The following is a 17,162-nucleotide window of genomic DNA, read 5'->3' as shown; positions in this document are numbered from 1 at the left end:
CTGCCCCACGCTGGACAAAGAAAAGGGCAGCTACTGCCACTGGGCTCCACGAGCTCACTGCAGCCCCCTCAATCTGCATTATCCCCTGGGACTTGTACATCATTATAGAAACTGCAGTTTAACACACAGCTACAGAAACATTAAATAAAAACTGATTTCAAATAGTACTGCTGCTTTTAAGGGGCTTCAGAGATCCAACATAAGCAGAAAAGCTTGTTAATAGTAAAGCTTAGAATGTGAGATCCCAGGCTGTCTCCATGTTGAAGGAAATCTTATGACTCAGCTTCTTTCCCTGGTGTGCTGTTTGGAGTCACCCCACCCATCCACTTCCCCACAAACCTTACTGCTATACTGCAGTATGGTATACAGACAGGCATGTGAATGCCTCACCCATTCCTTGGGAAGTATGTTTAAAATTAATAAAAACAATTATAGTCCTACATTTCATCACAAAAAACAACTACTATCTCTAGCACACCGTGCACAAAAACCCAAAGAACTTACCTGAAGCTTCAAGAAAAGTTGTCAGACAGCATACCCACTTCTGCCCAGGTAGAAGCTGAAGCAGTTTTCTCCTAACCTGGTATTACAGTCAATCCCCTGTTGGCTCAGTTGCCTGTACTGCATCATCACAAGCCCCAGAATATTTGTTACATGACAAAAAAATGCTGCAATTCTGTACGTGCCATTCTACCCACCCTTGGCAGCAAAAATGCAAAGCAAGTGTCTCCTTTGTAACTATCTCTAGTCCTCTGCAAGTGTTATTCCCATTCCTTTCCAGAGGTTCTCTTTGAAGCAGATTTTCTAATACACATCTAAGGGTCAATTTTGAGAGTGAAGTAGTGGCAAAAGTGGAGGCAGAAGGACACTGCAGTTTCATTTCTGATTTATTTCACATTGTGAAATACGACCTAGAGTTCACACGTTCAAATAACTCAAATCAGCTGAGTGTGAGAAACCACCCAGGTGAAGGACAGGAAACTCCACCAGCACCACAACATCAGCACTGAGCCTGAACCAGAAGGTCGGTGCAATGGACAGGGGAAAACATCACTTTACACACGAGTTGGTTACGTAAGGAACGAGGATGAGAATCCCAAATGCCAGCACAAGTGCATGTGTGCTTTCAGGGCGTTTTGTTTTCAGCAGAAGTTGAGAACAATTGCAAGAATGGGTCTGGGACTGCTCCAGCCACAGTCCTCTGAGGCACAATTTTCTTTAGAGAATATTCTCTCAAACAAAACCCTATTCTCAGTAAAGCCATTCGCTAATAGCACAAATAACAAAGCTAGGAGAAAAAAATCAAAATTAATGAAGTACTTACCCAAATACAATTTCAGTAAGAAGTGTATAACTTTTAAAACTAACTTCAAAGAAATTCAACAATATTTTTTTCATTTCTTTACTTTCTTTGTAAATATTCTGTGGCCTGCTAGGAACTTCTAATGCTCAAACTAAGTTTATGAAAGTTCAACACAACATAGTTCTTTATCTAATTTACCTTAAGATCAACAAATTTTTAACAAATATAACCTACAAAAGACTAAGATCACATAACAACAATATTAAAGCCTTAAGATTATAAGCAGTAGAGCAGTGGCCTTTGACATAGCTCAGGAACATCTCAAAAACATTGACTTAGGAACTGGGAAGACACCAAGGAGTACCCCTCTTCCCACAGTGACTACTACTGGCTCCTGTCATAGGCAGCACGGAATGTACTCCATCCACCTCTGCTTTGCCACACTCTACGTGTGAATGCTTCCCTTCCAAAATAATCCATTTGGGAGCTCACAAATAAAGACTCTTTATGTTAGACTACTGTGGAGTTCACCTCAGTTCCATAAGCTTCACAAACCAGTTGGGATGACAGGCAATCAAGCACAGCTTAATTAATTGGATTCACTTTTGTGCATCAGCTGGGCAGAAATAAGGCTGAAACTGAAACCCAACAAGCACAGCAAGCTGCACTGCCAAGAGCTGGTCACACTCCATAGAGGTGCCTGAGACCACAGCTGACTCCTCCAGTCTGCCACAGTCACCTCTACTGCCAGATCTCAGCAGTGTGACACAAAGAATAAAGTGTTAATTACTGAGACCATTGCTCATGAATCCCAGCTGATTCTTGCTACATGAAACCAAGCCAATTTGGGGCATGACCCAATGATCCATACCTTCTCTATAAAAGGGAGATCCTGACAAATATCCTACAGGAGTTATGTACTGACTCACAGAGAAAGCAGGAGAGGGCAATCAATAAATGACTGAGACTCATGACACCACCATTACTGGGAATCTTTTCCCTCTAGTTCATTACATCTCCATTCAGTAAAGGAAAAGAGTTGTTCAGGGGCCTTTTCCCTTAAATTACCTCTTACCTAGTACTAGGAGCTGAAGCACAGGCAATATCTGTGCTGATCCACAGATCATTATCCATCTGACAAATTTGCTTTCTGTCACACTATTTTTTTTTTGCCATAGTCCCTGGCACTTAAAAGACAGTTTTGATGACAATACAAAGGTTTTACTGACACAGCTCTGCTAGCAAATCCTACCAGTGCAGATATAGCTTAGATTAGTAAAAACCACAGCCTCTGACCATGATAACTGCAACTGTGCTAGGGCTTTACTGGTTAAGTACTTTTATAAAGAGTGCTCTTTCCTTTGCACTGCCAGCCAGCATCACTACACCATCAATCAAGTGTCCAATTTTCCCAAGTTAGCTGTGTAGAGGGAGGTGCCTATTAGTACAGAACTCTCACACAGCTCATCCTCAGATAAAACTCCCTGCTTCCTCTTGGGTATGCTGTACCAAAGATAACATGGCGAAGGGAAACATCACAAAGAACTGCAAAGTCAGAGGCCAGCCAGGAGAAATTTTCCCCCTAGTTACTCAAGACCAAGAATTAATTTCATAGGCATCACTTGAAAGACAAAAGTAAAAAAAAAAAAAACCAACAATGCATTACAGGCCACAACACATCTGTGATATTCAGGTGCACCTCTATCTCATTGCTACCAGGACACCAGAGTGAGAAATAAAATCATGAGAAGCAGCTGGCTAAAATCCAGCCTGATTTCCAGGGCTCAGGAAAGAGACAACACGTTGTTAATGTATTATGCCCCACAAGGAGTGGTGTTCCTTAGGGGTCACAATGGGGCTGGCACTGCTCAGATATGTGTCAGTAACAGGGACAGTGGGCTTGAGCACACCCTCAGCAGGGGCTGCTGATCACATCAGGCTGTGTGGTGCAGCCAGCACACTGCAGGGACGGGCTGCCATCCACAGGGATGTGCAGGAATGAGACGTGGGCTAATGCAAACCTTATGAAGCTCAGCAAGCACAGCAACTGCAAGGTCCTGCCTGTGGGACAGGGCAATCCCAAGCAGGAACACAGCCTGGGCAGAGAATGGACTGAGAGCATCCCTGCCCAGAAGGACTCGGGGTGGTGGCTGATGAGCAGCTCAACATGACACAGCAATGTGCACCCTAGCCCAGAAAGGTCCCCATGTCCTGGGCAGCATCACGAGCAGTGTGGGCAGCAGGGCCAGGGAGGGGACTATGCCCCTCCACCCTCCTGGTGAGACCTACCCGCAGGGCTGCCCCCAGCTCTGGGCCCCGGCTGCTGAGGAACAGGGGCTGCTCAAGCGAGTCCAGTGAAGATGATCAGAGGGTGGGAGCACCTCCACACTGGAGACAGGACTGGAGAGCTGGGGCTGCCCAGCCTGTGGAAGAGACGGCTCTGGGGAGGCCCTGAAGTACCCTCAAGTCCCCTAAGGGCTACAAGAGAGCTGCAGAAGGGCTTCTGACAAGGGGCTTCAAACTGAGAGCTATCGGGGCTGGATTAGATATTAGGAATTAATTCTTCCCTGTGAGGGTGGGGAGGCCCTGGCAGAGGCTGCCCACAGAAGCTGAGGATGCCTCATCCCTGGAAGTGTCCAAAGCCAGGCTGGATGGGGCTCTGAGCAACCTGTTCTGGTGAAAGCTGCCCCTGCCCATGGCAGAGAGGCTGGAGCTGGACAGTCTTTAAGGCCCTTTCCCAATCCAAACCATTAAATGATTCTATGATAAAATTATCTCCCTTTGAAACTAAACAACAAACAACTACTGAATAAGTGACCAGATTTTGTGCCAAGATAATAAACAAGAAAGCAAAAAAACCTAGACTTTAACAGATAATTCACTTTGTTCTCCCAAGAAAAGAACCAGCCATTGCAATACAGAAATTCCACATAAATAATTTCAACATCACAATATACCTTAAGTGTACTGCAGAAAAGTGTACTTTGCACAGTTCCCCTAAATCACCTTTCTCCTGTCAGTTTAAAAGTTTGGTCTGAATCTTCAAAGTCACTAATGGAATTCAATTCCTGATACATAAAACTGCACCACACCTCAATTGCCAAGCCAGGTGTGCTCCTTTGGGACAACACAGAGCATAGAAAGATATATTCAAAAGCAGAGGGGATGCACCCCAGAATTAAGAGAACTATCCAAGTCACAAACCTTCAGGAGAGATGAGGTGCGAGTCATAACATTTAACACCATGCCATTGTATTTTACTTTTACAGATTCTGAGGCAGAGGCGGAAGAGTTTCAGCTAACCCATGAACTCCATGTTATGAAATGCTCTGCAGCAGGATTCACAAGGAATCAAAAAGAGGGGAATGATCTAGATTCTCCCAAAATGTGCTCAAGCTCTTGCCATGGCAACCTAATTAGGAGTCCTTCTGATAACTCACAAGACACCAGTCCAAAGATCTGTTACTGCAGGATACTTCAGCACACACACTCTGAAAAGCCAGTCATTCCTGAAAAACTCAGGTCAAAATCCTTTTCCCTCCTGACACCACCCGAGAGCTTCAGTTACTCAAAGTTATTGTATATTAATGAAAACAGAAGATAAACAATGTGTCAGATGTCTGCGCTGATACATGCTACTTTTCATGTGTCTTTCTCTTTTTGGGGACACTTGAGTTCTCTTTTCAGGTAGAGCACGTCATGCTAAGCAAACTTCTCTGCTTCCATGAGAGTAACAAATACAAAAAAATAACCACCTTGCAACAGACAGGTTGAAATTCTTCGTAAAAAGTTTAACATCTAAATTTATTCCAGCCAAAACTCACAAGACAGTACCTTGCAGTTCCTGCTTGCTGTTTCTTAAAGCACGTTTGCATTTAAAGAAAAAGGAGTCTGGAGGGAACACCACAGCATAAAGCCACCCTTCCAAAAGGAAGACTTCCCAACTGGTTTGACTCCAAAGCAACTTGCAAGAGCTGCTGTAGATAGGACTCTCCAAGGCAGAAGAGCCCTGAGGGTTCAGAAATGTAACAGACCAGCACTGTTGATATATCCCTTAATAATAATAAATATCAGGAGTCAGCACCTCCCCTGAAACACAGGACAGGGCCACGAATGAAAAACTGCCTGAGAGCTACCTGGCTACAGACAGCACGTGAAAAACAAGGTTTGGAACAAGAAGTGACTAATGTGACTAATATTAGGTCGACTAACATGGTGGGAAGCACCTCTGAGGGACAGTTCCCTTGATTCATCTGCTAAGAAGAGCTGGACTGGAAAAGGGAACCATCAAATTGTTTCACAATACTAAAATGAGCACTCCCGATTTTCCTCTAGTGCAGTAACTGTGCAATGCTATCAAGAGAAACTTGAACACTACAAAAGAAGTTTCCATTTCTACAAGTTTACCCAAGGAATGATCACACATCATACCTGAAATGACTGCAAAAACATCCTGCAGGACAGTGGTTCTTCCAAAGGGCTGACACCAAGCTCAGGTGGAACTATTTGCATTTGAGCTCATACCTATACCCCTAACACTGCATTTTTACTTACTTCAGCTATGTCAGTCTCCTATCAGTATCCTTAGGGCTATGTGGAAAAACAAAATAAAAACCCTACAACCCTTGAAATTATTAATTGGTGCACCAGCTTAATAATTTTATTTAATAGGCATTTATTTAATTAGGCATTATAAAAATTATTTAAATAGAAGTTTACATCAGTATAATATCATCACTTTCTATATCACTAAGAGGCTTCAATCGAACAAGAGCTCTTAAATCAAATGATGAAATGGTCAAGAAATCCAAATTCCCTCCCTCACCTTGCTGCCCTCACTGCTTGTGATGCAGCCCATAAACAGTGATGCAACCTTACACTCCCCAAAAATTAGGAAAATAAAAGGCATGAAGTGACAATATTGGAATCTGACCAACCAACCATTAGAAACAGAAGTAAATAAGGAGATTTCAAAGAATCCAAATGTATTGAAATCTATTAAAATAATTCTTCACTACTAAGTCAAACAAGATTAATATAAACAATGTGAGACACATTGTAATTTATGGATTTTCAAACTATTCCTTTTAGCTCCTAAAATTTAGATTTTAATTTTCCCTTCACATTCATTTTGAAATTAGTTTAGCTTGGTTATTTAATTTAGGGACTTGCTCAAAGTCTGGATTTTCTGAGTTTTTGTATAAATCTCAGAGGCATCAATCCACAACAATGAAAGTTAGAGTACCATAATGAATACAAGAGACAAGGTGTAGAAACTTCTGTTATACTTACTAACATTTCTCAATGCTTGCTAGTAATCCTGAAAGTTAAAACCAGCCTATTTCGAGAGAAAAGCTTCTGTATTTCTGGCCAACAATTGTTCCCTTGTTCACTAAAGAGCTCAAGAACAGCACTTCTGAAACACAGATTTGACATTTCTTCCTAGATTTGATAGTGTTAAGTCCTCAACCTGCATCAACATGAGGAGTGACTGCCAGTGCTAAAGGGAGAGCAGAGCTGCTCTTCAGACTCCACTCCAACAACTCTGAGACCTTACCCAGTACAATTCCTAAGGGAAGCAAGGAGCCTTGCATGGTCAGCCTCAAAGCAAAAGCCTAATCCATCTTTGTTGGATGTAGACTATAAATCCAGCCCCAGATGGCTGTTACAATTTTTTTTTACGTATCTACACACATATCTAAGTTCCCAAGCAAGAAGGAAAACTCACTAAGCAGTTTATTTCTCTTTCCAAGAGAAAAAAAAAATGTATATACAGGCAGGAAGTAATAACCACAATCACAAATTAAGAAGCTGGAGAGTTGAAGGCTGTTCAGTTTTTCCAGGTTAAAAGAATGAAGAAAATAGACATGCAATTCTCTCACAGAATTTAAAACTTAAATACATTCATAAGTTTGTCAGCACACACATATGCCCTGAAGCTTTTGTGACTTTTTGGGAAAATATTCCATAATCTTGTCACGAAGAGGCTCTTCTGGGTCTAATGATGTTAAATCCACCACCACAACACATGAGTTAAGGGCAACACCAGGCCACAGCTATGCCAGGACCCTGCCCAAAATGCTCTGTGAATGGATGCGGTTCCTCAGAGAAAAACTGTTTACTCCAGCTCCACCCTATTACAGAGTTAGTAGAGTTTGGATATTGCTCAATGTCAATTACAGACATAAAACGGAACTATGTTAGTCAATTCTGATGAGTCAATCTACTGCTTTTCTTAGAGATTACAGATCTAAATAATCACCTCCAGAACAGCACTTGTTTAGCCAACATAGACTGTTCTCAAGAAGCTGTCTTTGCTGTCAATCATTACCTCTGTAATTCATGGAAAAAGACTATTTGCCCTGGTGACTGGAGCCTGTGTTTGCTTTCAATCATATTTTAAGACAAGCAGAACTTCTCAAGTTCATATTTGAACCCTCAAATCCAATGACCAACACCTGATTTAAGGTTTTCCAATTATCTTGATTATTTTAGTTTTCCTCAGTTGTACTTTCTTAAGAGAAGCCTTCATTCATTCCCCTGACAAACTACACTAGACTTCAAAAAAGAAAATTTCCACAGGAATTTTTGCTTTTATAAAGCTGGAAAGCAGGCAACAAGGTAGAGGGCAGCAAAACAAGGTCTCCTGGATAAGACTCCCAAGTACTGCCTTGGGCAGCAGAATTTGATCCCAAATCCTCCTTTCTCATTAGGCAACACATATCCCAGGCGCCAATAACACGGTCACTGCTTCAGTGTTCACCCTCTTCTGGAAGGCCAAAAGGAGATTCCAAGGCTAACAAGCAATATCACAGTATCAATTCAGGTGCCTGATAGACAAACACCACTGTGAATGCTCTGAAACAGCCCAGCTGGTCTGCAACTGCCCTCAGAAAAATCACAAACCTCTGGGGCAGGTGCCTTGGAGTATCTAACACAAAACTACGTATCGATGTTTAGGCAACTGAATTTCACATCACAAATGGGTATCACGGGAAAAAAAGTTTTGGAAGTGTGTATTTCTCAAATGCTCCACCACAGAACATTCACAACAAACATCACACACTCAAAGAAAGAGGAAGTTCTCTGTGCTTCAGCATTATTCCCTGAAAAAAAGCGGGGACAAGCACCGTGCTGCTGAAGAACACTCTGAAATGTACTGTCACGAGTATCTGTGAACCAAAGAAAAGCCCCCAAGGACCTGGATCCTCCTGTCTTCTTTCGCAATAAGGCAAAAGACCAAATGCACTGCAACTAAACAAGTATATTCAAAGGATGTTATGTGCACCAAGCTGAAAAAACCTGGAAACAATAACATAAGGTTTTGGTACCAAACTGGTATAAGCAAAGCAAGTTTTGGGATATTTGCTGATTTTTGAGAGATTAACTTTGCTTTCTCAACATTTGTCCAATAGAGTACCAAGCACATACAGAGTCTCTATCAAGAATCGTGCCTCAAGTGACCTCCTCCAAGGTATCTCTTTAAATTCTCCTGAGAAGTTTCTCCATCCCTACCAAACTCCAGTCACAAGAAACTTAGGACTTGAATATCAGGTGTGACAGGTTAGAAGAACCATGCATTCATAAACTGTGTGGGAGAGACTTCTCAGGCATCCCTGTGTTCCACTCACTGCATGTCTGCATCGTTAAGGTCTCTTTTACAATAAAACCTCCCCACATTTTCTTTGCTAAAATTTTGCGTCTCTGTGAACAGACTTTACCTTTGCTTATTCTTTGTCTACACATGATATTCAATAAAGTCAAAATGTTATGTGGTGGTTAATTTGGTGGTTAATATTATAAATTATTGCAGTACATCAAACAAAAAAAAATTACATCTTCTGACATCTATTACAAGGAATATCATCTGCCAGAGCAGTAACTTCACAAGTAATGGTCAAAAATAAAATAAAATTACACAAATAACATTTGCCTCATTTCTACAAGTGTAGCAAAAGCTCCTGAAGCTGCTTACTCAGGGGAAGAGCTCAGAGCCTCCAGTGCAGCAGGATGCTCTGAACGGGTGTGATCAGCACACACACCTACCACTGCATACAGGGTGTCACTCCGAACTCGGGGTCTACAGACTTCTCCTCAAAGCAAGTTCCTCAGCAGATGAGCTGAAAAGCTGCTGTGGCTCTGAATGAGTATTTGGAAAAATACATCCACCCATGAGGAGCTTCCCAGGTGTGCCTGGCCAGGAAAGTGAAGAGAAAAGGACAGAGAAAGTCACAGTCACAGCCACACTGGCTGCAGGAGCTGGCTGGGCTGTCAGAGGGACTTTCTACACCTCTGTGCAGCTGCCTTCCCTCCCAAATGCACTGCCATGCTTTACTCAAAGTCAGTAAATAAAACAATAAAAACTTTTCAGACATGTGCTTCTTCAGATGTCAAGCTGTTTGTCTGGGCAGCTCTAGCAGCCAGAAAAAGATCACACATTCCACATCTTTGGAAACACTTCTCCATTTTTTCACTCTACGTTTTAACAGACAAACTTCAAAGGAGATAAAGGCATTTCACACACTAGTGACTGAACATAAGTACTGTCCTCACAGTCACATACATTCAACTCCCTGAAAAGCTGACAAATTCATTCTATTTAATTTATAGCCATTCTATTTTAGCTATTTTTAAGTCTGGTGTTTCAAATCTTGCAAGGTTTGCAGTTAAAGCAATTCGTTACATTCTCTTAGTAAGATAAAACAATTTGTTATCAATAAAGACTGACTAAAAAAATACACAACAGGGCAAGGATCAAAAGCAGCACAGAGTAATTTCTCACTGATACAGCCATTTCCCACACTTGGCAGTATACCTGAATGTTTTAAAATATCCAATGTTTTAAACATCTTTGTAGTAATTCATAAATATCTTCATCCAAAGATGTTTGTGAACTTAGAAAAACATCTTACACTAATACTACAGCTCTCTACTAATTATAACTCGACAGTTTTTGAACTGTCCTGCTATATTTATCTTTTTGGTGGTGGATTCTCTGAGTGTTTGAAGGGGAGGAAAGGATTACACAGGAAATGGATCTTTAGAAAGGAGCTTGGATTTTAACTACAAGTAGCAGAATTTCAATAGAAAGATTAGCTACAGCATTCAGTAATAACCCCCAGAATTTTATGCCCTTGTGGATAGGCTTAATATTTGCTTCCTTTTAGTAAATTTGAAGTCAACAGTCAAGAACTTTTGCAGTGTCTTTTGATAATATCAAGCATGGCTAGAATACTCAGACCATTGGAGTTAGAAAGCAAATTGGAGTTGTTTATTTAAACCTAAGCCATTTACTTCCTAAATTAACACTGTCTGAAAAAAAGAGGCCACGAAGGCTGTTGAGGAATGACCACAGTTATTCCTGTAAACACACACAAGTTTGGCTGCCTCCAGTTTGGATCAATCCTGAATTCAAGCCTTTATAAGGAGTATTTAAATAGGGGCAAATGAATGCGTTATTTTATCACAAGGTGCAATAAGGAAAGCACATAAATCTGCTCAGGCTAAAGAAAGCCCAAACTCACATGACACCAGTGTAAGCCTTAGGTACTCCTGATCGTGCATTTAACAGCCCAGCTCAAGTCCTTTAAAATAATTCAAGACAGCCTCATCTTCTAATTTAACCTTTGTGTTTGCACTGGGGGGGGGTGGGGAGGGATGTCAGCATAAAGTTTCACCTTCTCACTTCAGACATTCGGCTTCATTTTGGCTCAAACCTCTGCACCTCGTGGTGCCACAAGCATGGTATTGAAAGAAAACATGGGCAGTGCATGAATGCAGAAATGATAATATTTGAAAAATATTCAACTCACATTTTTGCTTCACACACTATTTACATAAATAGCTACAGGCTGTTGTGGAACTATTAATTTTGAAGGAGCAGATGAGTCAAATCTTATTTTTGATAGGTAACTGCACGATGCCTCCAATTAGACAAAGATAATCATACTTTAATAGCTGCTCTTGTAATTAAACCATATTACACAGTGTCACAAGTACAGAAAAGCAGGGCCAGAAGGGAATTCAAAAGGCCACCGGGCTTCTCCTGCCCCCTGCTTCAAAGCAGCACCAGCTATTGCAGCACCTTTCTGAAACTTCACCAAAAAAAAAAAATCATTATTTTAGCAAGTCTCTAAAGCCTCTAAAGCACATACAGAGATTATCAACTTTCAGAAATATTTTACACAAAAAATTAGGCTGTGAACAATTAATGTAAAAGAACCTGCAAAAACTGAACAAAGAAATAATTCAGAAGGAAAGACACTGGCCAGTAATTCTCATATTCACCAAAATGCCTTTAAAAACCTTAGGAAGTGCACATACAGGGCAACAGTCAAGTCTCATTCAACTACCAGCCATTAATTAATAAGAGCCACATGATAGAATGCAAAATAGATACCATTCCCTCCTGAATAAACCAATCAAGGAATTCCAAGAGGTGCAGTTTTAATATTATCACACCCCACTGGGAATATACATTTGTCTGGGCTTGATAATACCCAAAGAGCATAATTATCTCTCAAAGACATACTGTCATAAAGTATTACTCAACTGCTGCCTTTATTTTGCCTCCTTTATTTGTAAATACCTATATTTTTAAAAGTATAAATTCCGTTTTACACACGCACACAGAACACATCATAATTTCAGAACTCTGTGTCAACATAAAGAAGAGGATGCCATTAAACTTAAAAGAAAAAAACCCAATGCTATCAGCATTCAGAAAAATTCAGCAGCATGTTAGTCCATATGTACAAACTAACATTCTAAGACTACTCTGCTTGGTCCCAACACCCCCAGACACGACCTCCTCCTGTCCTAAGGTGCTTCTGTCTGACCAAGGAAAGCCCCAACAGGTCACACTACCTGTTGTTACATTACCAATGAGATCCACATTAAACACAAAAAAATTAAGCCAAATGCATCCTACCTGGCTGTCCCAATAGCTTCTCACACCACAGGAAAACCATGAAATGTGAAATACAAGATTCTTACAACAGCCAGTCCACTACAGATAGAAACCTATCAAGGCATCATCATGCCACTTACAGATCATGTTAGCTGCCAATTTCTACAGGACAACTGAAAACAACAAAAAATCAAGCTACGCCTGAGCCCAGAACAGGTACCACGCTTATTCTATTTCACAAACTATTTTGTGGTCTTTTTTTCCTTCTACAGTTAAAGGCATGTGCCACATCAACAGGTAATAGGTGATAGCTATTAATTAAAGGTACACAGTATTTTAAATAAAACTCTATTATTTAAAAGCTTTGATACCAAGGTGCAAGCTCAGGATGTTAAATTTCCTCTGACTACATGAACTCTAGGTGTTAAAAAGGAAGAGGCACTTCCTGATGAAACACACTGTTTAGGATCTTGAATTAAGAGTTTGTGACAGGTAGTTTAAAAAAACCCCACGTGCAGGCAAACCTTTACAACATTTTGATGTTAATCAAATTTCATTTCTGATCTCCACTGAAACTGTTCCTCCACGCATTGTTATGTGCCTCACTGAAACTGAAGAGCCTAGGTCATGTAATTTAATCTTTGACTCATCATGCAAATTAAATCACACCATTCCCACAAGACAGCATATAGGTTTTAAATAAATCCTGGGTACCTACATGATCCTTCACCAGAAATTAAAATTCAAAAAATTTATAAAACACCCAAACCAGATACATCTTAGTTTCAGTACCGGTAGCATTCAACGGATTTCCAGGGAAAAAAAACAATGACAAAACTTTTCTTATGCTACAGAACAGAGAGATCACGCTGCGTTAGCTGTCTGTAAGGCAGTCTGCAAAGAAACCAGGCTCTCAGCAGCCCTCCCGCACAGCCGGGGCTGCGGAGGCCTCTCGGAGCCACCAACAGCAACAACAATTGTAGGAAGAGGCCTCGGAGCGGACCCCGAGAGGCCGCGTAAGGCAGTGCCGGCCCCGCGCCTCCGGCCACCGCGCAGCCGGGCCCTAACAAAGAGTGGTGGTCGCCGGCAGCGCCCCGGCCCGGCCCGGCCCCGGGACGGGACAGGCGCTGCCCCTCCGCCCTCCCGGGAGCGGCCCGGGCGCTGCGGTGCGCTCCGGGGCGAGCCGTGCGCGGCTTCACGGTGATCGTTCCCCGGCCTCGACGTCTGAGGAGCTCGGGGACCGGGGCGCTGCCGCACGGGAAGCGCAGCCCCGGCCGTGCCCTTCCCCTCGGGCTGCCTGGCTGTGCCGCACCGCACCCCCGGAGCAGCGGCTGCGATCCCCGGACCTGCCCTCCGCCCAGGCCGGCGGGACTCGGCCGGTCCCTCCCAGCGCCGAGCGGAGAAACGGGCCCGGAGCGCGGCGGGCACCGGCCGGGCCGCGCTACTCGCGGCCCGCAGGGCACGGCCCGGCCCCGCGCCGGACAATGCCCACGGCTCTCCCCCCCCACAGCCCCGGCCGCCCCAGTACCTGCGCGTCCGGCGGGCCCCGCCCGCCCGCTGGCGGCTCTCGGCTCCGGCGCTGCGGCTGCGGCAGAGGCGGCGCGGCCCCGGCTCGCCCGGCCCGTCCCCCCCGCCCCGCGCTCACGGCGTCGCACCGGCCCGGCCCTCCCGCCCGCGCTTCCGCCCGCGCCCGCGCCACAGCGCCCCCTGCCGCCGCGGAGGACCCAGGGCGCTGCCCGCTCCTCCGCGCGTTCTCGTTATTTCCTCGTTTATTGTTCACGGCGCTTTTTATCATTATTCGAGTCACAGAGTCACCAAGGTCGGAAGAGACCTTTCAGATCATCCGGTCCAACCATCCACCCGCTGCCCCTGTACCCCTGAGCCACTAGACCACATCACCCAGCACCAGGTCCAGACGCCTTTTAAGCACCTCCACCACCTCACTGGCAACCTGTTCTGATGATGCCTGACCTCCTGAACAGGGAAAAATATGTTTCTAATATTTAATCTGATTCGGCTGCCTCAGCTTAAAGCCATTCCTCTGGTCCTCCCACTGCAGACACGGCAGAAGAGACTGGCCCCATCTCACCACAGCCTCCTGCCAGGGAGGTGTACAGAGCAAGGAGGTCCCTCCTGAGCTCCTGGAGACTGAACAGCCCCAGCTCCCTCAGCCACTCCTCATAAGACAAGTTTTCTAAACCCCTCACAAGCCTTGGTGCCCTTCGCTGGACACACTCCAGCACCTCAATGTCCTTTCTAAAGTGAGGGGCCCAAACCTGCACACAGAACTCAACATGCAACCTATTCCTTTTATCTTTATTAGTAGTCAACTGTCTTTGTAATTATTATTTAAATTTTATTTATTGGCATTTATTCGTTATTTGTACTTACTGTTTTTCTCATCATTTTTACCCCCCTCTGTCCTGCCCTTCTGCAGACCCTTTACACCCCCTGTAGTGTCACAAAGCTTCTTTTCCATGCCATGACCCTCAGGGCTTCAGTGCGGGGTTGGAGCTCAGCATTGTGCCTTGGACAAGGGCTGATTGTCTTGATGCATCAGGTGCTGGTGATTCTCAGCCTGGAGGTTTCTGTAGTCCCCAGCCTGGCATGGAAGGACTCCAGACTGGTTTTCCACCCCTGTACATAATACTCATCTATTATTGTCGCTGTGACAAATGCAAATTAGCCATGATGGAGAAAAGCCCACACCTCTCCCAGCATAGATCAAGTTGATATTGTCCATTAGTGCGGTATAATACATTAAAGCAGAAAATACATTTTTAATGGAACAAGTCATGAATTTCTTACAAGCCATGAGGTGAAACCTTGCCCCAGGAGGTCTGATGCAGTACTGACATGCAGCCATGTGGGACTGCTTTCCCAAAATGTCCATAAACTTCTCGTGAGCTGACAGCTTCTATCTTCAGCTTCTTTTTGATTACGTGTCTCCACATCCCTTTGCTGCACTTCCTCATCTCACTGCTGGGGAGGGTTTGGGTTGGGCTTCTTGATGTTTTCCTGCAGCAGCATGTTGCTGCTCTGATCTCCACATACCACAGTTCCCTGCCTGGTGAACTTCAGATGGTGGGCAGAGCTGCCTCTTGACCTCCCGGGGGTCTTCAGCAGCGGCGTGCTACAGCTCAGACATGGAAAAATGCATCTGAGCACACTTGCAGCCATGCCAGCATGCGACAGCAGGGGAGCACAGGGGCTGGCACTGGGCACTGGGGCTGGGTGGCCGCAGCAGCACACCAGGGATGCTTCCCTGGACAGGTCCCACGGGCTCCCGGTCCAGCCTAGCACCGTGCTGGTGCCACGGGAGCTGCCCCAGCCAATCCTGCCATGCTCAGCACCTCAGGGGACAGGACATGGGGGTATAACCAAGTGTGTGTGTATGCACAGCATTTATTTGTATCTACTTGCTCATATCACTGAAATATTTACTGGCTGTTGTAGAAAGAAGTAAGAGACACAGCAGTGCTGGACCTGACGCAGGAGGGGTCGTGGTGCCTGCGCAAGGTGATGGGACCTCGATGGTCACCTGGACCCACAGCATGTGGTCAGCAAAATTTTGGCAGTTCACATATCCCACTAGTGAGCTGGGAATAGCTGATTTGAAAGCCAACATGGAAAGGGTGTGCATATCTGAGTTCCAATTGCTAACCCATACTTACAGTAAAACCATTCGAGTTTGAACATATAATAATAGAGGAGAGGAGAGGAGAGGAGAGGAGAGGAGAGGAGAGGAGAGGAGAGGAGAGGAGAGGAGAGGAGAGGAGAGGAGAGGAGAGGAGAGGAGAGGAGAGGAGAGGAGAGGAGAGGAGAGGAGAGGAGAGGAGAGGAGAGGAGAGGAGAGGAGAGGAGAGGAGAGGAGAGGAGAGGAGAGGAGAGGAGAGGAGAGGAGAGGAGAGGAGAGGAGAGGAGAGGAGAGGAGAGGAGAGGAGAGGAGAGGAGAGGAGAGGAGAGGAGAGGAGAGGAGAGGCTAAAGGCAAGCACTGTTAAGGAAATTCCGTATCAGCTCCTGGAGAATAGACACTACTGCTTTACAAATGACCACTGGAAAAGAGATCATGCAAGCAAATGGGTTCAGTGCAATTGCCATCCCTGCACACTGCAGAGAAATCCCTGAGCAGAGAGAGCATGATTTTTCTAAGCTCTTAGAAGCAGGGATTAAATACAGCATGTGAGAGAGCTCTTAGCACACTAATGATTCGCTAATTCACAGCCATGACTGAGAGATCTATTGTGAATTAATTAATCCTTGCAAATTAGGAAGTGAGTAAACATTTTAAAAAATCCAAGTTATTTCACTGGGGGAAAAAAAAGTGTTTAGAAAGGCAGGCATGCAGGTGCTTTGCTTAGGAAGGACAGAGCTGAATGGGATGCTGGGGCTTTCTGCTGCTGGTGGGAGGTCCAGGGAGCCCCTACAGCTCAGCTCTAACTCCCCCCATCACCATCCCACACTGAAAAACAATATGTCAGCCTGTGAAATTATTCCTCCTGCAAGCCACTCTGTTTCACTCCCCTCTTTTCTACCCTCAGCCCTTACCTCAGGTGGGGCGGCCGTTCCCTCCTGGGGTGCCATGGCAGCTCTGCAGGGCCGGCCGCCCCCGGCTCTCCACAAGGCCCCACAGCCATTGCTGCGTTAAACTCTTTTCCGTGGGACACACACGTCCTTTCCCTTCGTGGGGGCTTCCTCCTCTCCCCCACTCCTGCTGTGGGTGGGGTGCCACCCACCTGCAGGCCCCACGTGCCTCTCATGCCCCACAGCGTGCCCCCTGCTCCTGCGGCCAGCCACGCACCCAGGGGTGTCACTGCTCAAGGTGTTCCTGGGGTGTCACTGTCCAAGGTTTTCCTGGGGTGTCACTGCCCCAGGGGTTCCGGGGGTGTCACTGCCCAAGGTGTTCCTGGGGTGTCACTGCCCCAGGGGTTCCTGGGGTGTCACTGCCC

At 44.9% G+C, this 17,162-nt stretch overlaps 1 protein-coding gene across 1 annotated transcript in view; it reads right to left on the bottom strand.

Moving 5' to 3' along the window:
• CAB39 (calcium binding protein 39) overlaps positions 1–13,877 on the bottom strand; it is a 42,192-nt gene extending 28,315 nt beyond the window's left edge. The window contains exon 1 of the mRNA XM_063408154.1: positions 13,741–13,877. The gene's annotated coding sequence lies outside the window, so the exon portion shown is untranslated. The remainder of the gene's footprint in view (positions 1–13,740) is intronic.
• Positions 13,878–17,162: the final 3,285 nt, after the last annotated feature.

Source organism: Prinia subflava, chromosome 11, assembly GCF_021018805.1.
Source record: "Prinia subflava isolate CZ2003 ecotype Zambia chromosome 11, Cam_Psub_1.2, whole genome shotgun sequence".
Taxonomy (NCBI): domain Eukaryota; kingdom Metazoa; phylum Chordata; class Aves; order Passeriformes; family Cisticolidae; genus Prinia; species Prinia subflava.
The sequence above is the reverse complement of the archived record's forward strand: the minus strand, read 5'-3'. Positions and strand labels throughout refer to the sequence as shown.